Source organism: Marmota marmota, unplaced genomic scaffold, assembly GCF_001458135.2.
Source record: "Marmota marmota marmota unplaced genomic scaffold, marMar, whole genome shotgun sequence".
Lineage (NCBI taxonomy): Eukaryota > Metazoa > Chordata > Mammalia > Rodentia > Sciuridae > Marmota > Marmota marmota.
Genome location: NW_026000142.1, coordinates 8,799,014 through 8,806,685, shown reverse-complemented (window position 1 = coordinate 8,806,685; position 7,672 = coordinate 8,799,014). Strand labels below are relative to the sequence as shown.

Genomic DNA, 7,672 nt, shown 5'->3' with positions numbered 1-7,672 from the left:
CAGATCTGTACCAATTGATTGAATTTCCCAGGTTTTTTCTCTTAACTTCACAGTTATAATCTAACATTGAAAGCACTACCATAACTTCAACTAATACCATTTTAAGGAAAAGATGTTACATAATCGAATAAACTACCTATAGTGATAGCTATCTTTTGTAGAAGGAAAACAAATGCATATCAACGGGGGTGGGGAACCTCTCTGTGCTCCTTTCTCTTTACAGAAATGAGTGGGGAAGAGAGCATGTGAAATTCAAGGCTGTTGTTGAACACATTATTTCACCAAATCTCTGGATATAAAACAGAAATTAAAACTGAGCTTGGAAACTGGAGTTAGAGGGCTCTGAGTTGCTCTGATAAGAGTTAACCAGGCTAGAGACTAAGTGGCAATAAATGACTTTTTTTTTTTAATAATGCAAATGTCCAGTACTCAAGTACAGGTTTTTACCTTGTGGTTTGAAACCTTTTCCATTTTTCAAAAACATCAAGGATTAGTTCTCTACATGTGAAAACTTGATCTAATGAGAATCTGAGAATGTACACAGGTAATTCAAAGGAAGAACAGAAATGTGGGGGAGCATATCATAGAGCAGAAATACGAAAGTATATATGTAAGATTTTGAAGTAATCCAGAAATAGGTGACTTCAGAAGGAAAGAGATTCTACAGCTAGAGATGTCTAGAATAAAGGTAAACAGTTACCTTGGGATTCAGGCACATTTAATTTGGATTTAAGGGGCCAGGGTCTCTTGGTGATCATGTGGATAACTGCTAGTGTAGCACTGCTGTCTCATCTGCTTCAAATTTGAACTAACACCTGTGTACCCAATATTGGGATAACAACCAGACATATTTAATTTGTATATATCAATTCTGATTGACCTTAACTAGGATAATAGTTTAAATACTAATCATATTATATTTTTTAAAAAAAGTAAGATGGGTGTGGTGGCACATGCCTGTAATCCCAGCAACCAAGGACACAGGAGGATTGCAAGTTTGAGGTCAGACAGGGCAACTTAGCAAGGCCCTAAGCAACTTAGTGAGATCCTTTCTCAAAATAAAAAATAAATAAATAAAAAGGGGCTGGATATGTAACTCAGTAACAAAGTATCTCTGGGTTCAATCCCCAGTACCAAAAGACAAAAATAAATAAGTAAATAAATAAATAAATAAATAAAAGTAAAATTATACTAAATTTATTCCATCCTTTCTCCTGTGGTTTTCAGCATTGCTTTTCTTTCACACAAATATCTAAAAAATAAGAAACAATTGGTCTTAAGTTATTTAATTTTATTGGTTTCTCTTTAGATACTTTAAACATGTCATTCTCAAGCCTCAGCTTAATTCACTTATATATAAGAAAAATTAATTACAAAGTAAGGCTGAGAAGGATATAAGGCTTTTCATCCCTTAATTTTATATATCCTTCTTCTTTTATTGTAGAAATGTTTATTGACTACATGGCATGTGTTGGGAAGATTATACACCACTGCATATAGATCCAGAGTGAGGTGTCATTGCATGGAACCAGGGCAGAACATACCCCCTCTGACAATCTCCACCCTGAGCTCAGCAAGGTGGACCCTATGCCCTAATATCAATCATAGGTTGTTTTCACTACACTGAACCTATTTATCCTATCATTCTACAAAAATTTATCCCCAAAAGATTAATTCATTTGTCTTATCTCCTTTTCCCCTTACTCTTTTTAAAAATTATAGTGAATATATGACAGATTCACACTTAACTTTTAGAATGCAAGACTTTCTTACGGCATTCATATCATAGAGATGTGATCTATGCCCAGATTTGGTTCCCCAATAATTGAATTATTTTCGCTCATCCTTTCAGATATTATTTCAGAACTGAAAAATAACAATAGTATAATCACTCTATTGTTTATATGAAAAAGTCATTTAAAACTTTGGACTATTTTCCTCTAGACAAAGAAAAAAAGTAAAATTCATCAATCATGTTCTGCAGAATGTCATAAATGCTGCAATGAGTTGCCACAGTGGTAGAGAAACAGCCAAAGTTTTCAAAAATACCAATCACAAGATATAGTTGAATCATTTTTAAAATGTTACATGGAATATTTTCAGGGAAATAATATTTTTTTCTTGTTCACATAATTATCTGAGCTAAGTGTTTCCTTTAGTGGTCAGTCAGGATTCAGCAAGAATCCTACTCACATGAGTAGGATGGTTCATATTCACAGGCCTTCAGAAAGAGAAATTAACTATATTTTACAAAACTCCATTCACATACATTTTTTTCTTCTGGAAACTAGATGTCCTTTGCTTCTAGTAATTATTCAAAGTGACAAATCATCCCCTTAGGATAAGCAAGACCTGAAATAAGCCACGGTCCTGTTTTTCTTCACTAGTCTAACTCATCAAGATAAGTTTAAATAAAACTGTCTTTGCCTAAACTGGTTCCCACAAGTAAAAACAGGTTCACATCTTCACTACTGTTTTGGACATCTTCTATCAAGGATGATAATTTGAAAAAAGCTTGAACATCCTGTATCAAGGATAAATGTTTTGAAAAAAGTATTTTGCTCTTAAATTTAGCATTTTTATCTTTTATAAATGATTTGTATTACCATGCACTAGACAGAATAATGGTTTCCAAAGATGCTCACATCATAATTTCAAGAATAGGTAAACAGCTTTCCTTGCCTGGCAAGAGGACTTTGCAGATGTAATTAAGTAAAGGACCTTGAGCTGAGGAGATAATCTTAGATTATTCCAAATTAATCACCAGTAAGAGGAACATCAGTCAGAGAAGAAGATGAAATGACAGAATCAGTGGTGGGAATGATGCAAGTCTATGAGCCTAGGAATGAGAAGGATCCAGAAGCTGGAAAAGGCGAAGATGCAGATTACCTGTCAAGCCCCAGAAAGAATGAAGCCCTGTCAACCTATTTTAGATTTCCAAACTCCAATCCTTTATAACAACACAGTTGTTCCTTTAAGCTCTAAACAGATAACAATTTGTTAGAGCAGCCACAATCACATTTAAAACATTTTAAAAATAAAATAATAGCCGGGCCTGTGTAATTCCAGCAACTTGGGAGGCTGAGGCAGGTGGATCCCAAATTCGAGTCTTGCCTCAGCAATGTAGTGATCCTGTTTCAGAAAAAAAAAAAAAAAAAAANCCACGAAGCTTGACAATGTAGTTACTTTATGCTGCAGATATTGACAAAATCAAAAATATATTTCTGAGGATTGGCAAAGACTCTCAAGCAGTTTTAAATTTGGGGAAAAAAAGAGCCTTCAGAAAGGGCCTTGGTACTCTCCTGGCTGTCATGCTGGCCTCCAGTGACCCTTCCAAAGAAGGGGCAAGGGTGCCTGCTGCTGGGCATAGTGTGTCCCTGGAATGTGTATTTCTTTGCTCTTCTATTTGTGCATGGCCCTTGGTTACCTCCGATTGCTGTTCTGGGAGTGGATTTTATAAAGATCTTTTCCTTAGCATAAGAATGTTGTCCAGGAAAGATTGTGCAGATGACTGAAGCAGAAGTTCAGGGCTTATGTATCAATCTCATGAAATCTTGCTCAGCCAGCCTATTCATTTGGAATTAGAAGTACCACTGAAAATTTGTGGAGATATTCATGGACAGTATACAGATTTACTGAGATTATTTGAATATGGAAGTTTCCCACCAGAAGCCAATCTGTTTTATTGGGAAATTATGTGGACAGAGGAAAGCAGTCTTTGGAAACCATTTGTTTGCTATTGGCTTATAAAATCAAATATCCAGAGAACTTCTCTATCAAGAGAAAATCATGGAAGTGCTATCATCAAATGCATTTATGGATTCTATGATGAATGCAAATGAAAGTTTAATATTAAGTTGTGGAAGACCTTCACTGATTGCTTTAACTCTCTGCCTATAGCTGCCATTGTGGATGAGAAGATCTTCTGTTGTATGGAGGACTATCACCAGACTTGCAATCTATGGAGCAGATTTGGAGAATAATGAGACCCACAGATGTCCCTGATATAGGTTTGCTCTGTGATTTTCTGTGATCTGACCCAGATAAGGATGTGCAAGGCTGGGGAGAAAACCGATCATAGTGTTTCCTTTGCTTTTGGAGCTGACAAATTCAGTAAATTTCTGAATCATCATGATTTGGACTTGATTTGTCGAGCCCATCAGTTGGTGAAAGATGGATATGAATTTTTTTTGCAAAACGACAATTGGTTACCCTATTTTCAGCCCTGCATTACTGTGGCAAGTTTGATAATACTGGTAGAATGATGAATGTGGATGAATCTTTGATGTGTTCATTTCAGATATTGAAACCATCTGAAATGAAAGCTAAGTATCAGTATGGTGGACTGAATTCTGGATGTCCTGTCACTCCACCTCAAATAGCTAATCCACTGAAAAAAAAAGTGAAGAAAGAAATTCTATAAAGAAACCATCAGATTTGTTAAGGAGATACTTCCTAATATATAAGTGTGCACTGTAAAACCATCCAGCCATTTGACACACTTTACGATGTCACACCTTTAACTTAAGGAGATGGGTAAAGGATCTTAATTTTTTTCCTAATACAAAGATGTGCTATGCTGTATTTTAATAAGTATACTTACTCTCTTATAATATTCAGAAAAAGAAGTTAAAACCAAATTCAAAATTACCCATTAAATTTACATCTTCATGTATCACAATTTTTAAAGTTGAAAAGCATTCCAGTTAAACTAGATGTGATAGTTAAATCAGATGAAAGCATGATGATCCATTAATGTGGTTTTATTGTTGCTTGGTCGTTTATTGTTGGGGGCTTGTTTTGTTTGTTTTTCCTAAAATGATGGCAACTATTTTAATTTTTTTTCTGAAATATTTTTGAAAGTGATACATGGAAAGACCTTTAAAGACATTCATCAACTATTATTTTCCTGTACTTGACTACCTATTTGCCCTTACTAAGAAAACTATGCCTCATTATAGTAAAAGGAACTTTAGAGATTGAAAGTTTTTAAAAATATGCAAACTATCCAATCCACTAATTTTTAATCAAATAGTTTGGGAAAACATACAGCTGATAGTAAATATTTTTGCTTTTTACAGAAATTGCCATTGATTTGGATTTGGGCTTTTTGATGCTCTATTGTGTAGTAGCATTTCATTTAATTTTAAGATAAGTAGTTGGTAATGTGATTAAAACCTTGGCTTTAGATTTTAATTTGCACAAAACACTTTTTAACATGTCTACTTCCTAATAACATCCTCACCCGCATCAGTTTTGTTTTTGTGGGTTTTGTTGTTTGTTTTGTTTTTAAATCCACAGAACAGGAGAATCATTTTTTGACAAGCCTTGGAAAGCTGATGCTCTTTTCCTCCCTCTGTACAAAGGATGTATTTAAATGGATGCTTATAAAATCTAATATGCAGAGAACTTGGGATGTATTTTCAACTACAGGTATTGGATGATTCACTATCTAATATATATACTGTGTATACTATTTTAAGGCTGTGTCAGTAAGATTTTAATTCTAGTTTTTCATAATCAAAGATCATATGATATTGTATAGATATATAGTAAACTATGGTAGTTCACTCTGTACATGATCAAGAATTTATTACAGTATTTATTTTCTTCTTCTTCTTTTCTTCTTCTCCTTCTCCTTCTCCTTCTCATTCTCCTTCTCCTTCTCCTTCTTCTTCTTCTTCTTCTAGATTTAGAATTAACAAATAGCAAGGAATAGAAAAGTCAACATAAAGATTTTAGAAGGAGAACTTACAGGACACAGGTTTGTGATTCATTAATGTGTTCCAAAATCTTTTTTTGAGCATTGTCAAATTTGTAAGATTCACAGGAATGGACATCATATTTATAACACCTTTCTATATGTGCTATCATAAAATTCTTTACCTTAATATTGTCTTTGAAAATGTTAAATTGAGAATTCTGTTAACTTACATTTTATGGATTGGCACATTTTATTACTGCAAGAAATATTTGATTTTCAGCACAGTGCAAAATTTCTTTACAATGCATATGTCTTTTTCTCCTAATTCCATTGTGTTTTAAAGCACATCATAGTTTTCTCATTTAGTAAAAATTTTCTAATTGAAAAAAATAAAATAAAAATTAAGAGGGTTGGGGATGTGGCTCAGTGGTAAAGCTCCCCTAAGTTCCAATGCTAGTATCCCCAAAAAATTTTAATAAAATAAAATATAACAAAAACCAACTAATTCTTTCCATAAGGTTTCTAGGAAACTAATTTAGAGTCAATATTCATTATACAATAACTAAAGATGTACTGATAGAAAAATTAATTTTACCTGGCTTAATTGAATAAATACTCTGACCATCTGTATCAGTTATACAAACAAAAGTCCAACCTACACCATTTTTCTCTTCCAATTTTAAAGATTGCTAGCCCTTCAAAGATGCTCATGTTCATTTTAAATATGGTAAAATAATGCATAGGCTCTGAAATGCTTAGACAATAGTGTTTTAATATGTATATTAATGCCCTTTGAACCTGGACAGCTTGAAAAGAACATAACCACAATGCCGCAGTCTGGCTGGGCACAATCAGGAGCCACTTGTCAAAAGAAACTAACTTTATTTTTAGAANATGGGGTTGCTGGGTTCCTCCAGTGCTCCGTATATTTGTGGTTTTGGGCCCCGGAGCATTGGGCCCCCCTGTCCATTTTTTGGCAATGGAGCCCGATGCCTTTCTCCACGATATCGTGGATAAACACCTGGTCCTTGTTCGTTTTTTGATAATGGAGTACCCTCTATGGTGGTTTGAGAACGGCATTCATTAGCCCAATGTCTCCCTCTACGGCATCGTGGGCAAATACCTGGTATTCTACTCCTTTGATACCTAGTTTTGTTAAACCCTCCTCCAATGGGGCAATTCCTTTTAAAATGTCCTGTTTGTTCACAATTGTAGCATGTTCTTGGCCTGGCATCTAAAGCCTGTTTTACTGCAGCTGCCACAATTTGCCCTTGTTCATTAATGTCTCTGGCATCTAAAGCCTGTTTTACTGCAGCTGCCACGACTTGCTCTTGTTCATTAATGTCTCTACATAATTTAATATATGTGTTTAAATCTTCATGTTTCCATGGTCTAATGATATCTCTGCACCAACGATTCGCTTGCTCATAAGCCAGGTGTTTTAGTAATGGCATTGCTTGTTCTGTATTCCCAAAAACTCTGGTAGCTGTTTGAATAAGCCTATCTACAAATTCAGCATAAGGTTCATTAGCTCCTTGTATTACCTTAGATAATTGAACTTGTAAACCTCCATGTCCTTGTAAAGTCTTCCATGCCTTAATTGCATCTGCAGCAATTTGTGCGTATACGCCAGGATCATATGCAATTTAGAATTTATACCTGAAATGTTATAAGTTTAGTCAATAAAAAAGAGAAGTGATTAAAAATCTTGAATATGCAGGGATATAGGGCAGCATTGAGAAATGTTAGGATATTGATGCAAGTAAACAAAGAGAAAAACATTTGTTGCTATTAGTAAAAGCAATAAAAAATACTATTTGAAGAGAAGAAAATATGTTTCTTAAAATGAGTAATACTGGAATTTCATAATCAAGCTGGTAATCCTAACTAGAACTCATGTTCCACATAACAAAAGGAATAGTGAATCTTTAAAGACCTTTCCTTGATTGAAATTCTATTATTCTTTTC

The 7,672-nt window shown here is 34.3% G+C and overlaps 1 pseudogene; it reads left to right on the top strand.

Annotated features, from left to right (window-relative positions):
• Positions 1-534: 534 nt before the first annotated feature.
• LOC107144400 lies at positions 535-4,546 on the top strand (annotated as a pseudogene).
• The last annotated feature ends 3,126 nt before the right edge of the window (positions 4,547-7,672 follow it).